General features: G+C 34.2%; 1 protein-coding gene across 1 annotated transcript in view; it reads left to right on the forward strand.

Moving 5' to 3' along the window:
* Positions 1-12580: 12580 nt before the first annotated feature.
* The window catches only part of DNAH14 (dynein axonemal heavy chain 14), a 386173-nt gene continuing 377267 nt past the window's right edge, over positions 12581-21486 (forward strand). Inside the window, exon 1 of the mRNA XM_051996560.1 lies at positions 12581-12703. The gene's annotated coding sequence lies outside the window, so the exon portion shown is untranslated. The remainder of the gene's footprint in view (positions 12704-21486) is intronic.

The following is a 21486-nucleotide window of genomic DNA, read 5'->3' on the forward strand; positions in this document are numbered from 1 at the left end:
CATATGTCTATAAATAGTTTCAATTTCTTCGTCTGAGAATTGTCTGTTCATATCCTTTGACCATTTATCAATTGAAGAAGGGTTTGATTTCTTATAAATTAGAGTCAATTCTCTATATGTTTTGGAAATGAGGCCTTTATAAGAACCTTTGACTGTAAAAATGTTTTCCCAGTTTATTGTTTCCCTTCTAATCTTGTCTGCATTTGTTTTGTTTGTATAAAAACTTTTCAATTTGATATAAGCAAAATTTTCTATTTTGTGGTCAATAGTGATCTCTAGTTCTTCTTTGGTTATAAATTCCTCCCTCTTCCCCAGGTCTGAGAGGTGAACTATCCTATGCTCTTCCAATTTATTTATAATCTCATTCTTTATGCCTAGATCGTGAACCCATTTTGATCTTATCTTGGTGTACGGTGTTAAGTGTGGGTCAATGCCTAGTTTCTGCCATACTAATTTCCAATTTTCCCAGTAATTTTTGTCAAATAATGTGTTCTTATTCCCAAAACTGGGATCTTTGGGTTTGTCAAACACTATATTATTAAAGTTATTGGCTGTTTTGTCCTTTGAACCTAACCTATTCCATTGACCAACTAGTCTATTTCTTAGCCAATACCAGATGGTTTTAGTAACTGCTACTTTATAATATAATTTTAGATCTGGTACAGCTAGGCCACCTGAATGGCTTGGATTCTTATACATTTGAGTCAGTTCTCTATATATTTTAGAAATGAGGCTTTTATCAGAACCCTTAAATGTAAAAATGATTTCACAGTTTATTGCTTCCTTTCTGATCTTGTCTGCATTAGTTTTGTTTTTACAAAAGCTTTTTAACTTAATATAATCAAAATGACCTATTTTGTGTTCAATAATGATCTCCAGTTCTTTTTTGGACACAAATTCCTTCTTTCTCCACAGATCTGAGAGGTAAACTATCCCATGTTCTTCTAATTTGCTTATGATGTCTTTTTATGTCTAAAACATGAACCCATTTAGATCTTGTCTTGGTATGTGGTGTCACCATTTCTTCCATGCTAGTTTCCAATTTTTTCAGCTGTTTTTGTCAAGTGAGTTCTTATCCCAAAAGCTGGGGTCTTTGGATTTGTCAAATACTAGATTGCTATAGTTATTGCCTACATTTACCACACATTCTTGCTGTTATTGTATACAATATATTTCTGGTTCTGCTTGTTTCACTCAGCATCAGTTCATGTAAATCTTTCTTAAATCCACTTGCTCACCTTTTTTTATACAGCAATAATATTCCATTACCTTCACATACTACAGCTTATTTGGCTATTCCCCAATTGATGGGCATCTACTCATTTTCCAATTCTTTGATACCATAAAAAGAGCTACTACAAACATTTTTGCTTAGTCCTTTTCTCTTCTTTATGATTTTCTTGGGATACAGACCCAGGAATGGTGCTGCTGAGTCAAAGGATATAGCCCTTTGGGCATAGTTCCAGATTGCTCTCCAGCAAGTTTGCAATTTTTTAACTATGAATTTATTTTTTAAGAAGGATAAAAATTAAATATAACAAATCTATAATCTACAGTGAACATAGAAAATCATTTGTTTTACTCTTTCCACTCTGAGGTCAACTAGGAAAGCATATGGAATATACAGATAGCTAATTTTATACTTAAGTCATTTCTTTAAATAATGTTTTTATTGTATTTATCATTTGATACCCATTACTCTTCTGTAAGCTACTAATTTCTTGAAGACAGAGCAATTTGGGGAAAATCTAGGGATTGGTGTTAGAAAATTGTTCACTAACAATTACTATATTTACTTCAATGCCTACTTGTACAGAGCATTGTGTTGATTGTTGTTCATTTATTCAAGTTGTGTTTCACTCTTCATTACTCCATTTAAGCTTTCCATGGGAAAGATACTAGAATGGTTTGCCATGTCTTTCTCCAGCTCCTTTTACAAATGAGGGAACTGAGCAAATAGGATTAAGTGACTTGTCCAGGGTCACACACAGCTAGCAAGTTTCTCAGGCTGGATTTGAACTTGGATCTTCCTCACTTCAGGCTCAATATTTTTTTCCACTATCCTACCTAGCTCCCTCAAGCTTGCTCTCTGTCATCCCACTCTTCCTTTCTGGTTGAAGAAAGCAGGGACTTGACTGTTCTCCCTCTCTCCCCTTTATTGTTGTTGTTCATTCTTTGCTTTTAAAGAGTACCAATGTTTCTTTTCAAAAGAAAACTCCTGGGATGGTGTGTGTGTATGTGTGTGTGTGTGTGTGTGTGTGTGTGTGTGTGTGTGTGTGTGTGTGTGTGTGTGTGTTTCTTGGGAGGCCACGTGACCCTAAATAGACCCAGGAACAGTTTCATCTGGTAACTCTCCAGTACCTTTTCTTCAGGAGCAGCTGTTTGATTAAAACAATCTGTTAGAATCAGAGGAAAAAAGAACATCTCAGAACTTGTTGTCAGAGCCTAAAATGACACATATGATAAACCAGTAGTGATAGTAGGAGTGGAAAAGACTGTATAGACTAAAGCTATCACAGAAGTAGACTTTTCAGGACTTAGTAAGTGATTGTATGCAGTAAAAGGGAGAAAAGAAAGTGCCAAAGGTCAATCTCAGATTTAGATCCTGAGTGATTTGGGGGAATTATGATACATTCAAAAGAAATTGGGAAAGATAAGTCTCAGAGATAAAGATAAATCTGAGATTAGGATGATTATGGACAAACTGAGCATGACTATAGAAAACTTTAAATTTCAGTAGAGGAAGTTGAAAAAATGAAAAGTTGAAAAATGAAAAATAAAAATAGTTCTATCATTTTTATTATATTTTTTCATATACATTTATCCATGGAGGTGGGTATATTTATGTAAAAAGGAGGCAGCCAGGCATAGTGGGGTATACATATACCTGCTACTAACAAGACTGAAGCTAGTGGAGCTCTTAAATTCAGGTGTTCTGAGCAACAATTAGGCTAAAGCTGTTGGGTATCTTCACAAAGACTGGCTCCAAGGAGCAGGAGACTACCCTACAGCCTAAGGAGCATTTTTCTGCTCAGGTCAGAGATGGAACATTATGTCAGTCAGCAGTCGTATTGAGCTTGTGAATGTCAGCTTCACTTTATGTCTAGACAAGATAGGGAGATCCGGTATCAAAAGAAATAAACAACAACAAAAAAAATCCCAAAATGAAGAGGAAGCAAATTACTAAGAGTTCATACAGATTAACTTGAAATGAAAAGCAACAATAGGGTTAAACATAATAGAGTTCTTTAAGGTTGATAGAGATTAGTTCTCATTATCTTTAAAAGCAAGAAAATCTTTTGTAAATCCTTGCAGCTTTAATTGAAAAAATAAACTAATCTAACGTGCACAGTTGACCCTGATATTTGATAACACATCCAATGTAAAATTTCATTCCTTAGTGCAACATTTGTTTTCAGATCAGTCAGCCCTGATTAATACATACTTATCAGAAGAATTCATTTTTATCTGGATTTATTCATTTCAAATGAACAAATCAAAGATTAGTCACCAATTAAGTCTTTGGAAAATCCAAATGAGGATAAATCAAACTTGGATTCTGAACAGACTTCTCTCTGACTTTAAAGTTTCTAGCAGTCTGGGTGTTTAGATAAAATAAATAACATCAAACACTGGGTTTTATTTTATTTTATTTTTTGTGTTTATTTGTTTTATTTGTTTTATTTTTTTTAAATAATTTTTATTGACAGAACCCATGCCAAGATAATTTTTTATAACATTATCCCTTGCACTCTCTTCTGTTCCAATTTTTCCCCTCCCTTCCTACACCCCCTCCCCCAGATGGCAAGCAGTCCTATACATGTTAAATAGGTTACAGTATATCCTAGATACAATGTATGTGTGCAGAACCGAACAGTTCGCTTGTTGCACAGAGAGAATTGGATTCCAAAGGTATAAATAACCTGGGAAGAAAAACAAAAATGCAAGCAGTTTATATTCATTTCCCAGTGTTCTTTCTTTGGGTGTAGCTGCTTCTGTCCATCCTTGATCAATTGAAACTGTTAGGTCTCTTTGTTGAAGAAATCTACTTCCATCAGAATACATCCTCAAACAGTATCGTTGTTGAGGTATATAATGATCTCCTGGTTAAACACTGAGTTTTAAATTTATTTTTATTATTATATAATACTGAAAAACACATGGGAAATAATCCAGCAGAAGGTATAAGTAGGGGTAGAGAAAATCTTATTTAAAAGTTCATAATAGAGATTCTATATAGTTTTTAAATTAAATTTATATGATATTTTTCAACCTAGGTACTTTTGAGTAGATATTGGGAAAAGAGTTAAGCTTGATTTTAGAGCAGTGGATTATAAAAGCCCTTTTCCCCCCTCTTCCTTTCCATCCTTCCTGTCATTCTTCTTTACCTTTCTTCTTTCTTTCTTTCCTACATACCCTGCATACACTGAAACAACTTTGCCTTAATGAGCAAGGAAATTAGAATTTCCTTTTCTTTAGGAAATAACTAGAAGATGGCAAATGTAAAGAAGATAACACAAAATGTTTAATAAGTCATTATTAGTCAATTTTCTGCTAGTTTAAGAATCAAATAAATCAACGAACTCCAGACTCCAGGAATTTTTTATCAAATCATAAGCCCTCCAGAAAACCTCCCCAAGAAACCTGCTCTCAGAGAGAAACATTATATTTTAAAGAAGAGAACACCACACGTTAGCCTATTTAACATGTATTAATCTACCTGCCAGTTGTGGGAGGGGGTGAGGGGAAGGAGGAGAAAAGTTGGAACAAAAGGATTTGCAATTGTTAATGCTGAAAAATTTCCCATGTATATATCTTGTAAATAAAAACCTTTAATAATAATAAAAAAAAAGAAATGATGAGCAGGATGATTTCAGAGAGGCCTGGAGAGACATACGTGAAATGATGCTAAGTGAAGTGATTAGAACCACAAAAACATTGTACACAGCAACAAGATTATATAATGATCAATTCTGATGGATGTGGCTCTTTTCAACAATGAGATGATTCAGACCAGTTCCAATGATCTTATAATGAAGGGAGGCATCTGCACCCAGATAGAGGATCATGGAAGTTCAATGTGGATCACAACATAGCATTTTACTCTTTTGATTGCTGTTTGCTTGCATTTTCTTTTTTCTCATTTTTTTTCCTTTTTGATCTGATTTTTCTTGTGCAGCATGATAATTGTGGAAATATGTATAGAAGAATTGCACATGGTTAACATATATTGGATTATTTGTCATCTAGGAAAGGGATTTTGGGGATGGGGAAGGGAAAAAAATTTGGACACAAGGTTTTGCAAGTGTGAATATTGAAAATTATCTATGCATATGTTTTGAAAATAAAAAGCTTTAATAATAAAAATAAACAAATAAGAAAAAAGTAAATAGAATGGTAGTAATGAAAACTTTTTTAGCATTGAAAGTCTTAATTAGTCCTGAGTCATTGTCTAAATAATGTTTAGCAAAATAGTATATTACTAATTAAAATGTTTTAAATGATGCTTAACATTCTAAAGGAATTAAAGTCAGATTAAAATTACATAATGAATTGTTGGCTAGCTATCTTCCACTAGGAGTTCATAGAACATCAATATAGTTATTTCAATCAGAGGATGTGACTTTGGAAGAGATCTTACATATCATCTTGTCCAACTGTCTCATTTTACCAGTAAAGAAATGGAAGTCCAGAGACCTAAGTGATTTAGTTTAGTATTCAGTATGACTAATCTGGGTGTTTCATCTGCTATAATTTGAAATATATTGATTATGAAATTTCAGCTTGTTCTAGTTTTCATGGTTGTTTTTTCTTTATTAACAGCAAGTTTGTTTTAACCAGTTTCCCAAGTATCCAAAGTGCTGCATTGGATATCACATAAAACAAATAGCTATAGTTATGGTTTTTTCCTTTAGAAGTTTACATTCTAATTTGGCTTCTTTGAATTTCATTTGGATTGTACCATTGTTTGCCTCATTTAAAAAGAGTGGCCTAGATGTATTTCAGCAGCTACCATGTATATATTTACTATGGTTCCTGTAATGTATCAGAAATGTAGAAACCAAAAGCAAAATATTGCAAAGGAGTCACCCTCTTGATCAGTGTTTCAGTGTCTCTTCCAAACATAGCAGAAATGACATGGATAGTTATCATACTTAAAGGGATTGTCCATCATTCTGGGTTCATAGAATTGGAAATAACTTAAAAGACATGATTTCCTCTGGGCACTTGCATTAAGAAAAATGAACACCTATGCCTTTCAGGAAAGGTGGTACTCAACTTCATAACATCCCTAAATAATCAGCCAACTTGCATTTTTAAGTGCCTACTATGCACTAGACATTGTACTAAGTTCTAGAGATAAAAAGGGAAGAAAAATAGTCCCTGTTGTCAAAGAACTCACAATCTAATAGTGAAGATAATATACAAAAAAATCTGTGTATAAACAGGATATATACACAATATAGTTTAGATTTTGCCACTAATTCGCTATGTTGTATGGCTGGAGAAATCATTTCAGCTCTCTAGATTTCATGTTCTTATTCTAACAAATCAATAAATTAATCTAGAACTCTTCTAATTCTAATGTTATATGATGCCAAGCCCCTTCCAATGCCTAAAGAAAAGTGAGTAATCTCAGAGAAAATAAATCATAAAGATTTTTTAAAAATAATTATAACTTTTTATTGACAGAACATATACCTGGGTAATTTTTTACAGCATTATCCCTTGCACTCACTTCTGTTCCGACTTTTCTCCTCCTGCCCTCCACTTCCTCCCCCAGATGACAAGCAGACCTATACATGTTAAATATGTCACAGTATATCATAGATACAATATATGTGTGCAGAACCGAACAGTTCTCTTGTTGCACAGGGAGAATTGGATTCAGAAGGTATAAATAACCTGGGAAGAAAAACAACAATGCAAGCATTTTACACTCATTTCCCAGTGTTCTTTCTTTGGGTGTAACTGCTTCTGTCCATCAGTCCATTCAATTGAAACTGAGTTAGATCTTCTCTTTGTTGAAGAAATCCACTTCATTCAGAATACATCCTCATACAGTATCGTTGTTGAAGTGTAGAATGATCTCCTGGTTCTGCTCATTTCACTCAGCATCAGTTCATGTAAGTCTCTCCAAGCCTCTCTGTATTCATCCTGCTGGTCATTTCTTTTTTTTTTTTTTTTCCTATTGGAATTTTTAGTTTTTTTTTTAATTTTTATTTAATGATTACTTTATATTGACAACATTATCCCTTGCACTCGTTTCTTTTCCGATTTTCTTCCCCTCCCTCCCTCCACCCCCTCCCCTAGATGGCAAGCAGTCCTTTATATGTTGGATATGTTGCAGTATATCCTAGATACAATATATGTTTGCAGAACCGAACAGTTCTCTTGTTGCATAGGGAGAATTGGATTCAGAAGGAAGAAAAACAAAAATGCAGATAGTTCACATTCGTTTCCCAGTGTTCTTTCTTTGGGTGTAGCTGCTTTTGTCCATCATTGATCAATTGAAACTCGGTTAGGTCTCCTTGTCAAAGAAATCCACTTCCATCAAAATATGTCCTCATACAAAATCGTTGTCGAAGTGTATAATGATCTCCTGGTTCTGCTCATTTCACTTAGCATCAGTTCATGTAAGTCTCACCAGTCCTCTCTGTATTCATCCTGCTGGTCATTTCTTACAGAACAATAATATTCCATAACATTCATATACCACAATTTACCCAGCCATTCTCCAATTGATGGGCATCCATTCATTTTCCAGTTTCTAGCCACTACAAAGAGGGCTGCCACAAACATTTTGGCACATACAGGTCCCTTTCCCTTCTTTAGTATCTCTTTGGGGTATAAGCCCAGTAGTAGCACTGCTGGATCAAAGTGTATGCACAGTTTGATAACTTTTGGGGCATAACTCCAGATTGCTTTCCAGAATGGTTGGATTTGTTCACAACTCCACCAACAATGCATCAGTGTCCCAGTTTTCCTGCATCCCCTCCAACATTCATCATTATTTTTTCCTGTCATCATAGCCAATCTGACAAGTGTGTAGTGATATCTCAGAGTTGTTTTAATTTGCATTTTTCTGATCAATAGTGGAATCATAAAGATTAAGGAGGACTATGTAGACCATTACAGTTTTTTTTTTTTTATCATTCTAACAATCAAATCAAAACAAACACATTTTTTCCTCCATCCTATGGAAATCTCTCCTGGTTTAACATAAATAACTTTTTCCCCTTCTGCTGCATTTTCTTTGGGCATTGAAAGGGGCTAGAATCATATAATATTAGAATTAGAATGATTCTAGACTAATTTATAGATTTGTTAGAATAAGAACATGAAATCTAGAGAAGTGAAATGCTTTCCCTAATCATACAACATAGCTAATTAGTGGCAAACTCTAAACTAGAATCCAGGTCTCCTGATTCCCACTACAGGATATTTTTTACTCAAAATATCATCTTTCTTGATGTGTATCTCACTTGAGAACTTTAATTTTTCTTCATAGGCCATGTTTTCCTTATTTTTAATAATTTCTATTACTTGCATCTATACTTTCATCCATTTCCCCATATCAGTTTAAAATCATGTAATCAGAATTGGATATAACATTCTCATAATGATTTAATGCCATTTTGGTGTGTGGGTTACTTTTTAAGGCTTTAAATGTCAAAAATTTTTAATATGTCTCAGAATAATGTTGGCTTTTTTCTCTAAAAGTCCATCTTCCTAACTTGATCATTTTATAGCCAACTTCCATATCTTTTTCTCCTTTACTTGTGTCAATCTTTTTTCAACTGATGCTGTGTTATCTGTTTTGGGTTCCTAAGTATTCATCCCTGTATTTAACTCTATTGGGATTCATGTTATATTTAGAACATTAATTTTTTTTATTTCTTTAAAACTAAATCCAAGATAAGGAAAAATAGAAAAAGAAAGACAGAAAAGGAAAATAAAAATAAAATAAAACAAAACCTTGTCATGTGCCCAGCAGAATATCAGGGAGGACTTAAAATATGTAACATTAAATTTCCATTTCAACAAAGTCTAAATAATAATAGTAGAGATTATATGTTCATGACTATCCATCTTTACTTTGCTTCCTTGTAGGTTATTCCTTTGTTCTCTGCTATGTATTTTTTATTTTATTCTTTTTTCTCTCTTTTATCCCCTCAGTCTCTCCCAAGTAAGCTACAGTTAAGCATAGGTATATTTACATACACATACATATGTATTCATACCCAGATGCCTGTATATACATACCTATATACTCCTACATGCATACCCACATATCTATATACATACACATGTACATATACATAGACATGCATCTAAAACAATAATAATATGGCTAACAAAACTTGTAAATTTCTCTCTTGATTGAATTCTTCAATTTGATTTTGTCTAAGATCAGTGATGATTATTATTAGTCCTATCTTTTTTCCTAATGAATTCTACTCCTGATTCTTGTTACAATGTGCATATATTTAGAACATTTTAAAAGAATTTTTAAACTTCATTTTGTTTTTTCCCAGAATTTTATTAGTCATAGTACGACTTAAAATACAAGAATAAATGCAGATAATGTATCTTTTCTTTAGATAACATCATTTAAAGGACTGCATATAGGGCCAAATTTTCTTTATAGGTGATAAAATAACTATGCATGCTCATATTGATGATGTTTGCACCCGATCTGGCTATGCCTTTTACAGATTTTTCTTTTTGTTTTTGTTTTTTGGGTATACCTTTTAAAATTATAATTTGTGAACAAAAATATTGTAATTATTTTGTTGCTATATAAATGGATCTTTAGAAAAATTTTCTTCAATTATGGCTTGATCAAGATGATTTAATTTTTGTGATACTGAATAATATCTAGTCTTTTAATAACTACATCTTTTTTCTTATGTAATGTTCTAGGTGACCTAGCACAGTAGGTGCTTGAAAAAATGGAAGGACCGACTTGATTATGTGATTAAACTTCCTTTTTTTCCTTAGAATTCTTGTCAGTCACATAATACTGCCACATTTAACTATCTTTTGACAGTTCAATTGTTAAATTGAAACTCTTGAATATTCCAATCAGTTAAATCTTATTGATTTTACCATTATAGCATCTTTTTGATTTCCTTCTTTCTGCTCATATATCTTTAACCTAGTTTAGATTTTCATTACCTGGACTATTGCAATCAACTCATAATTATTTTTTCTGTCCTCAAATCTCTCTCTTTATCCCTTTTGGACTCACTTTTCCAATTCCCACTTGCACTAGTGGTCTAAGTCCCCAGAAGGGGACTACTTTACTCAGAGTTATATGATAGGATCCTGCTAAGAATCTGATATTTCTTAACATCATCACTCACAAGCCCTCGTGAGTGTTTCTCCATTACTGATTGAATGGTTGATATTAACTTATAAATGGCTTATTTAGTGAGAAAGTATAGCCAGGACAGTTGTTTAAAAAAAACCAGTCCCTCAAACCTGAGAAGAGGTGGTTAATTTTTCTTTGGAAACAATGGACTTGCTTAAAGTGGTTGGTACAAAGTATTCCCTTGATCCAGTTAGATGTTCCCTTCTACAGATATAAAAGGTCTGTGGGGAGAAGGGGTCACACTTGAAACACAATGATACTGAACAGTATACATATGGAATACGTAGAGTGGGTAGGACTTCTAGACTCTTCATTCACAGAGTTCCAATCAATTTAGTTTTTATTTTCAGTTCCAAATTCTCTAACTCTACCCTTTCTCCTATCCATTGAGAAGATAAGAAATAAAATACCTATTATACATATGAAATCATATAAATCTATTTCCATACTAGCTATATTGTTTTTTCTTTTTTAAGCAAGGGAAATTTTTTAAAAAATGTGATTCAATTTACATTCTGAGTCCGTCAGTTTGCTATCTGCAGGTGGATAACATTTTTCATCATAGAGATGTGAAAAATCATTATATTGTTCAGAGTTGCTAAGTTTTTCACAGTTGATTATTGTCAATATTGCTGTTACTTTGTACATAGTTTTCCTAGTTCTGCTCATTGAACTTTGCATCAATTTATGTAAGTCTTCCCAGATTTTCCTGAAACCATCCATTTCATCATTTCTAGAAGCACAATAGTATTCCATTACATTCAGATACCATAACTTGTTCATTCATTAACCAAATGATGGCCTTCTCTCAATTTCTAGTTCTTTGGAATCACCAGAAGTGCTGCTACAAATATTTTTTCTCTATAAAGGTCATTTTCCTTTTTCTTTGTTCTCCTTGGTGTATATACCTAGTAGCATTATTTCTGGGTCAAGGGATATGCACAGTTAATTGTCCTTAGGGCATAGTTTCAAATTATTTACCAGAATAATTGGACTAGTTCACAGCTCTACCAACAGTGCATTTGTGTACCAATTTTCCCTCATGCCCTAGCAATTGTCATAGTCAATTTTCTGTCTTCTTAACCAGATGTCTAAGTCCACTTTTTACTATTATATGTCCACCTCATATTAGTTGATTGTGTGGCAATACTAGGAAACAAAAATGTATAAGAGAAGTATGTATGTATATATACAAACATATATCACATATATTCCTATTTTCACATTGTCTTCTTCATTAAATTGTAAATATCTTGAGTGGAGGGGCCATTTTTTGCCTTTTTCTGTGTCTCCAGTATTTAGGATGGCATTTGGCACAAAACCATCATTTAATAAATGCTTCTTGATTTTTATTGTGTCCTTCAAGGGCATGTCTCATATTGATGAAAGAGAATTCATCAGATAACTAACATTTGCATAACTTTTTAAGGTTTAGAGGGAGCTTTTACACATTTCTTACTTGGTTCTGATAACCTTTTGTGAGGTAGATATTTATATTATTCTCATTTTATAGAGGCGAGAATTAAGGTTGAGAAACATTAAGTGACTTGCCAAGATGACACAACTAGTAATACAGTAATCCTGAGGCAGTAATTATTATTATCGTTCCCATTTTACAGACCAAGAAACTAAATCTGGAATGTACTTAGATCACATTGCTAGGAAGTGTTTGAAGCAAAATTCAAATTCTGGTTTTCCTAACAGCAAGGTTAGCTCTCTAGCCACTACAGCTGGATGTCTTTTCTCTCCTCGAGATCCCTATTAGGACTGAAATAAAAAGGAAAAATCTATTATATGCTTAGCTGCTACCGATTTAAGAGTAGAAAGGGGCCAGGTTTTTCTCCCTTCAACTTTTCCTCTCATCTGTATGAATCAATTTGGGGATGAAGAACATGGATTTGAAGTTCCACTTTACCATGATCTTGAGCAAGTCACCTCCCTAATGTGAAACTTTGTTTCTCTACTGGGTGTCAAAATTGGTCGCTTCCCTTCCCGTGCCCCGCCTTTAAGGCTGTGTACGACTGATTTTTGGTACCCTAAAAGCCTGGAATGTCCAAGGGGCCCTGCCATGTGCGCCAGCACGTCCAGTTGTGACTACTTCTCACAGGTTGTGATGTCACCTCATCACGCCCCTCCCCCACACATTCCAAGTGTCTGTCGCCTGGGAAGGATCTTTGTTGTGGATTGTAGTCTCCAGAGACCGCTTTCAACTCTGGCTGTTGGCAGAGGTTGGGGACCAAGGTTAACGAAGGTCGGCCTCGCTGATTTCTCATTGCCTTGGTTGGTTCAGAAGTCAAAGTATTTGAATTGTGATTCTTGAAACAGGTGAATTACCTGGTGAGGGGCTGGGAATAGTGCTCCTTGGGGAGGGAAAGGGGAGATCCACTACGGCTTTCTAGAGCAGGAAATGTAATCGGCAATACAGTCATATCGAAGGCAAATCATCAGTTCTAGACTTGAATCTCTATTTGCAAAGTTCTCGCTTCCATTTAATCCATTACTTTAATCCATTTACTGACTGCTTCTCGACTGGCGTGGCTTCGTGATGCTGGGTAAGTGATGTGATTTCTCTGAGACTGCAATTTGCGGGGTTGTAGTCCATCTGCAATGGAAGAAATAATTTTCCTTTAAAACAAATTTTCTATGACAGTGAAATCACAAGTTCTCCCCACTCCCTTTGAAAAATAAAGAGGATAAAGTATAATGTTAGATTCAAAAAAAAAAAAAAAAAGGAAAATATATATAGTCCCTGTTCTTAAGAAACTTGATTTTAGTAGGGAGAAACATTATGTGAAAAGGAATGGATAATATTAATAGTCTCTAACATGCATATATTTGTACATTATTTTATATTTGTATATTGTGTACTATACATACATATATGTATATATACACATATTATACATATACATATATGTATGGTGTATATTATACACAAAACTTTAAGGTTTGCAGAATGCATAAATATCTCATTTTATGTTCACAACAACTTTGAAAGGTAAGTGCCATTATTTTCTGTAATGTTGTTCTCTAAAATATAATGTTCTCTGAGAGCAGGTTTCTTGGGGGGGCTTCTGGAGGCAGCCTTCCTTTCTGTTCAGTATAATAATGACCCCAAATGCAGCCAGGAGTTAAAGTCCAGATCCTTTATTTTTTTCTTTCCAAGTATTATCTCCTTCCTTGGGCCCAGTTAGCTTTCTTAGAGGCCTATCTCTCTCTCCTTGGTTCCAAGAGCTCTTATTGCTAGTTCTTTGTCTCTGTCAGCTTCAGCCTCTCATCTTCCCAAAGTCTCCAGCCAGCACAAAGGGGGAAGTTGGAATGAATCTGACTCTACCTCCAAGAGTGGGCTTCTGGGTCTGGCCCTGAGAGCTTCTTGCTTATATGCTGTGCACTGAGTATACTCCAATCATTACATCACTAGAAAACCATTATTTGTTGTAGGATTAAATCAATGCTAAATTAGATTTAACCATTGTCTCCTCAATTCCACTTAGTACCTTGTTTCAAGTTCTGGCCCATAACATCTCCTTGTAGGATCAGATCAATCATATTGAACCATGCTAAATTAGATAATTATTGTCTCTATCAATTCTACTGTCTTAGTACCTTGTAAGAATCACAACAATTTTCCATTTTACAGATGAGGAAATTGAAGCAGATACTGGCTTGACCAGGCCCAGGGTTGCCTAGCTAACAAGTGTGAGTCAATATTTGAACAGTAGTCTTCCAACTCAATTTCTCTATGTCCCTAACTCTATATCTATCTGTCATTTGTCCATCAGTCCATTCAATCTGTTTACCTAATTTGTCCACCTCTATCTATCTACCTATCTTTCTATCCATTTATCCATATATCTATACCTACCTATCTAATCTAATTCAGTGTCTCTACCTGTAGAGGGCTAAATGCTGGAGAAGAATACTTGAAATAAGTATACAGAAATCTAGCAGCATGGGAAGTATTACACAAGCAAATAGTAATATAACACAGGCTAGTAGTGATGTAACAAATAACATGAATCAGCATGAGGAATATACACATCCATAAGTCCAAGAAATAGTCCAAAACCAATCTATTGTCCATTATGTCATGTATCAGGGAATCCAATGATTCCTGCAAGCTTTGAAGTCCTGCAATAGTCTCATCATGTGTCAGGGAATCCAATGATTACTGCAGATTTTGAAGTCCTGTATCAGTCTTAGCATGTCTCAGGGAATCCAATGATTCCTGAGGGTTTTTAAGTCCTGCATCAGTCATATCATTTAACCATTTCTATTTTTCTTCCTACTTAACTGTCTCTGGAATGTCTGTCTAGATGTATTTCTAGGCATAGATATAGATTGATATCAACAGACTTTACTGGTAACATTTTTTAATGTTTATTAAAATGTCTGCCTATAGTTTATTGATTTTCAAATGTTATATTCAAACTCATATATATGCATATATAAACTCCATGCATGACACATATGACATATACATGATACGTTCATATATATATGGGTGAGAAGTTGAGGAGAGAGTGTGAACTAATTTAAACAAAGAAAGTCAGTAAAGGCTTCTCTTGGGATAATTACACATAAACTTAGCTTTGAAGTAAGTTAAGGACTTAAAAGAGATAAGGACCGAAGGGGTATATTCTGAATTTGGGCAGTGCGGGAGTATGGGAGGTGGCTTGAGGAGTTTGGAGAACAGCTAGTTTGTGCTGGAATTAGTGTGTCCCTGAAGGAGAGATAACAAATGCCCAGTTCGGGACACTATTGCATTGTTGGTGGAGTTGTGAACGAATCCAACCATTCTGGAGAGCAATCTGGAAGTATGCCCAAAAAATTATCAAATTGTGCATACCCTTTGATCCAGCAGTGTTTCTATTGGGCTTATATTCCAAAGAAATACTAAAGAAGGGAAAGGGACCTGTATGTGCCAAAATGTTTGTAGCAGCCCTGTTTGTAGTGGCTAGAAACTGGAAAATGAATGGATGCCCATCAATTGGAGAATGGCTGGGTAAATTATGGTATATGAATGTTATGGAATATTATTGTTCTGTAAGAAATGACCAGCAGGATGAATACAGAAAGGACTGGCGAGACTTACATGAACTGATGCTAAGTGAGATGAGCAGAACCAGGAGATCATTATACACTTCGACAACGATATTGTATGAGGACATATTTTGATGGAAGGGGATTTCTTTGACAAAGAGACCTGAGTTTCAATTGATAAATGACGGACAAAAGCAGCTACACCCAAAGAAAGAACACTGGGAAACGAATGTGAACTATCTGCATTTTTGTTTTTCTTCCCGGGTTATTTATACCTTCTGAATCCAATTCTCCCTATGCAACAAGAGAACTGTTCGGTTCTGCAAACATATATTGTATCTAGGATATACTGCAACATATCCAACATATAAAGGACTGCTTGCCATCTAGGGGAGGGGGTGGAGGGAGGAAGGGAAAAAAAATTGGAACAGAAACGAGTGTCAATATAAAGTAATTATTAAATAAAAATTAAAAAAAAAACCAAATGCCCAGTTTGATGCCTACCATGGAACTTGTGGAATGGTATAAAAATAAGACTTGTAGCATGTTGGTTTGACAACAGTGGTATCAGACACATAGCCTACAGTGAGAGCAGCTTGAACCAAATTAAAATGTAATGAACAAGTATTTAGCAAAATAAATAAAAATTCAATAAAACATTGCTAATAGTATTTTTATAATAGTATATAATACTTACAATAGTAGTATAAGGCATCATGCAGCCCATAGAGATTCTTACGTACACATATTAATGTACACACATTTCTACTTGAATTTGACATCATTGATCCATAAAGTTTTAAGAGGATACAGACAAGGATCACTGAAAGGTAGAAAAGTTATATATTGATTGATGTTTGCCATATTAGATGAGTTGTATACATATATGAGATTTCAGATACATTGAAATATTTATAGTTTACAAAGTAAAAGCCATAAATTGAGATTATTACTCTGGAGTCTGCAATTCTTTTCAAGGTAGCTTGAGATTTCATTAGCTTTTTTTTTAAGTTTCTGCATCTCACTGTTGAGTCTTATTGATTTTGTGATCCTGTAAAATCTCTAGGTGTTTTAAGTGAAGATTTCTCCTATTCTAATTCTACATGTAAGCTATTGATTTTTTGAAACTTACTGAAGCACTTTATATTTATCCCTATTAGATTTTATCTTGTTTTAGATTTAATTAGTTATTAGACAAAGATTTGTTCCTTGTGAGCTAATTTTGCGCCCTGATTCCTTCACTCATCCTGTTAACTGACTCTCCTGGGTTTGTATGGTCTCTGTATCCTCATCCACACTATTGAAAAAAATACTGAGAAGGAAAGAGCTGAAAGATATACCATTAGAGGCTTAGGTTTATGTTGAATCATTAATCAATATTTCCTGGAAATGATTGTTTAACCAGCTATGAATCTAACCAAATTTAAGACTCATACAGCTCAGTTTTCTATCTTGTCCATAGGAATAGATTAAAACATTGTAATCAAATGCCTTATTAAAATCATACTATGCCATGAATATATTTTTCCTTGATCTAGTAACCCTTTAGTAGTTTTTCCTAAGGGAAATGTTATTTTGCTATGACTTTTTCCTTGCTCAATGTTCTACTTTTATAGGTACTCACAGGGCAACCATTTATTATTTCACTCTGGATTTTTTTCCCCCAGGAATGACTATAAGGTTATTTGACAAAAAACTTTTTTCACCTTTAAAAATTCAGTCAATTGTCTTTTCTTGGTATTTTAGAACTTTTGCAACTAACTTTTCTTTCAAAAAATAAGCAGAGTTAGGGTTACAGATAAAAATGAAATGATCCATGCAGATGATGGGCTTATGTTTGAATGGCTGGGACACATGTTTTTATGTACCTATGGGAAGCAGAGGAAAAAAATACATTCTAGACACAACAAATAGTCTATCCAAAAGTAGAGACATGGTTGATGGTGTGCCATATAAAAGGAACAATTTGTGGGATAGGAAGTAACATAGACTAAGGATTATACAAGAAATTGATTGTGAAAGGAATTAAATGCCAAATACAGGAGTTTGTGTTTTATCCTGGACAGAATAAGCAACTTAGCAGTGTAGTGTAAAGAATTCAGGCCCAAGGGTCAGGAACATCTGAGTATAAATCCTGTCTCAGACTCTTAATAGCTGCATGAACTTGAATAAGTGCCTTAGCTTTGTTTTTCTTACCTTTAAATGGGGATAATAATAGCACCTACCTTCCAGAGTTGTTATGAAGATAATGATATAATTTATGTAAAACACTTTACAAACATTAACTAGTTCTATGGAATCTTGCTTTTTTTAAATAAAGCATCACTGTAGTTTTTTGAGCAGTTGGAGTGACATGGTCTGATTTAGACTTTAGGAAAATCTCTTTATCAGCTGTAAAAATGATGGGGAGATTGATGGAGATAGGTTTGAGGCAAGGAAACCAGATAGGAGGCTTTTGCAGCAATCCATGTGAGAAATAATGAGTACTTAAACTGGATTGGTGATTGTGCAAATGGAGTGAGTAACATAACAAAAAAAAAAGATTGAGAACATCTGTTCTGGGCAATTTCAGAGCATATTTCACCTTCCATCAGGCCTTGCCTTCTTGAATATTTTGATTATCAGTTCTGTCCCTGTGACTATATATCCCCAATCCCCATTTATCTCAAAACAGCAATCAAACCAATATGATCATTGCTACCTGAGACATCATGGCAATTGACTGCCTTATGTCTCCACTCAACCTCCCTGCCACAACCAATACCATTATTTCCCTTTATGTGAGGTTTCTTTTTATTGGAATATAAGCTCCTTGAAGGCAGGTGTAACTTTATTTTTATATCTCTATATGTGGCTGGCACCTAGTACTTAACAAAGGCTTTTTTGATCATTTGTTCATTTATTCATCCTATTCAATAGGATAGAAAAACATAATTGTCATAGTAAGGCTCCCAATCCTTGATCTTTTTCATTAAAGAATATCTTTGGATAACAATACCAGGCAAACTTGAAGTTGAGTGGTTATGTCTTTCCAATATATCATTTCTCTCAAGCAATGGTTCTATTCATTTCTTATTCTTATCCCACTTAAAAACCCCTTTTTATTGCCTATATTATTCCTCAGCCTGATTACTAAGTACAAAGTCCTCTTATCAGTTCTTATTTCCCCTTCGTGTTTTTCAGCAGTTGATTTACCTCTAAAAGTTTCTTCACCTTTTGATTTCCATTATATTTAATTATACTCACTTTTTTCATACCTTATTGATACTTCTTAATTAGAAACTTCCTGGGTCTAGGAGAGGCCAGGATTTTGCAGCTGAGCTACCCATAGTTGTTTTTATCATTTGTCAATTATTGCTTTTGTTGTTCAAAACTAAACTATTCCAAGCAGTTGGGCATGTTCTGACCCTTCATAGCTCTTTTCTTCTCCTATGTCTGCCTGAGCCTATTCCCAAGTTCTGCCCTCACAGCTCTGCTCTTATTTTTTTTATATTTTCTTTATATTTTCTCCTTTCAGTAATCACTTTTACATTGATGATGCTCAAATATATACAAGGATACCTTAGAGATATTAAGGATTCTATTCTAGACTACCACAATAAAGCAGATATCTTAGTACTATAAGTCATACAAATTTGGAACTATATCCAAAGGGCTATCAAATTGTGCATACCTTTAATCCAGAGTGTCTTTACTGGGCCTATATCCCAGAGAGATCATTAAAACCAAAGAAAAGGATCCAGATGTCAAAAATGTTTGTGACAGCCCTTTTTGTAGTGCAAGAAACTGAGTGGATGCCCATCAGTTGTAGAATGACTGAATAAGTTATGATTTTTGAATGTTATGGAATATTATTGTTCTGTAAGAAACAATCAACAGGATGATTTCAGAGAGGCTTGGAGAGACATACATGAACTGATGTTCAGTGAAGTAGTAGAATTAAGAGAACGTTATACACAGCAACAACAAGATTATGTGATGATCAGTTTTGATGGACATGGCTCTTTTCAACAATGAGATAATTCAGGTCAGTTTCAATTGACTTGTAATGAAGAGAGCCATCTGCATCCAGAAAAAGGATAATGGGGACTGAATGTGGACCACAATATGGTATTTTTATTGTTGTTGTTTGCTTGTTTTTTTCTTTTTAATTTTTTTCCCTTTTTGATTTGATTTTTTCTTGTGCAGCAAGATAAATGTGAAAATATGTTTAGAAGAATTGCATATTTAATCCATATTGGATTACTTGCTGTCTAAGGGAGGAGGGGAAGGGGAAGGGTGGGAGAAAACTATGGAACACAAAGTTTTGCCAGGATAAATGTTGAAAACTATTTCTGCATATACTTTGAAAATAAAGAAAAATCTATTATTAAAAATTTTTAAAAACATGTCATGTGGATTTATGTTTTCCCACATATATAACAATTATGTTTATGCTACACTATATTAAATGTATAAAAGTATTATGTCTAAATATATATGTACATTAATTAAAAATACTTTATTGCTAAAATATGCTAATTGCCTGAGCCTTCAATGAGTTCTAATCTTTTTGCTGGTGGAGGTTCTTGCCTCCATGTTGATCACTTTCAGTGATAGTTGCTGAAGGTTGTGGTAGCTGTGGCAATTTCTTAAAATGAGACAATAATGAAGTTTGTTGTATCAACTGGCTCTTTTACTTGAAAACGTAGAGGAAATGGTAAGGTTATTAAGTGGCCCAATTTCGATATAGTTGTATCTTTGGGAATAGGAGACCAGAAGATGGGCAGAAAGACAAGAAGGAGCCAGTCAGGGGAGTAATAAGAACACACACAACATTAAGTTTGCCATTTTATATTAAGGATGCATTTTGTGGTGTCTCAAAACAATGACAACAGTACTATCAAAGACCACTGACCCCAGATCATCATAATGGATATAAGGATGGAATTATTGTAGAACTATCAAAATGTCTACAGAGACAAGATGTGAGCACTTGCTGTTGGAAAAAAAAAATGATGCCAATAGTGTAGGATTGCTGCAAAACTTCAATTTGTTTTAAAATAAAAAAAAGAAAAAGTAATACCTCTAGGGTGTACTAAAAGGAAGCTCAATAAAATGAAGCATATCTGTCTCCCAAGGTGCCCCTTTTCAACTGCCAGTTAGATATTTCCACTGATAATACTGGAATGCCCTGCAGCATTTTTGAAGCCTCTGACAACTGAATGTTTGCTGTTAAAAACCTCACTTTTCTCTATCTTTTAGAAGAGTACCCTTCTTTTTGACTTGCCTATTCTTGTTTTGTACCAATATTCTTCCAGTTATCTTGGTTCGAATCCTCACTTTCCCATTTGATTTATTCTTTGCTGCTACCTCAAAAATCCAACTAGTCATCTTCCTTTTCAATGTTTTCTACTCTTCATTTCTATTTTTAGTTTTATCACTCAAGTCAAGTTTTTTTTTTTTAAACTTCATTTCTAGAGCATTTGAATCTATCTACTAACTGAGGGTCCTTTGCATCAGTCTCTCACTTGGCAAGCCATCCTATGTATTATTTCTAGATCATTATTAATAGTTTAATAAATTTGATTCATTCAAATTCTCCAAAACCTACAAAGATTCTTTGTTGCCTATGGAATAAAATCTAAACTTCTTATTTAGACATCTTGAGACTCCTCATATTCTATTCCCCAATTATGTGCCATCCAAACTAGATTGTTCAATTTTCACCACATAGATGATTTGAATTTTCTCATCTTTTCTCTTTTGACATGTTCTCCCCTCCATTTCTGCTTGTAGAAACTTTTACTTAAAACATAGATCTCCATGGTAAGATACCTTAGAATTTTGCCTCATTCTCTTTACTGAAATGCAGAAAAAGGATTTATTTGGAGTCTGCTGAGAGTGAGTGAGTGAATCTAAGCCTTTGGAATTCCAGTCCAGGGGCTCTTTTTCTTTTACCTTGGCAATAAACTATTTCACCTGGGAAGGCTTTGAGTCAAGCAACCTCAAGTTTCCTCCCTGCTCCTATTTCTTTGTTTACATTATCATCATTTTTTCTGATGATGTTTTATAAATCATCTATT

Source organism: Antechinus flavipes, chromosome 4 (assembly GCF_016432865.1).
Source record: "Antechinus flavipes isolate AdamAnt ecotype Samford, QLD, Australia chromosome 4, AdamAnt_v2, whole genome shotgun sequence".
In the NCBI taxonomy this organism is placed as follows: domain Eukaryota; kingdom Metazoa; phylum Chordata; class Mammalia; order Dasyuromorphia; family Dasyuridae; genus Antechinus; species Antechinus flavipes.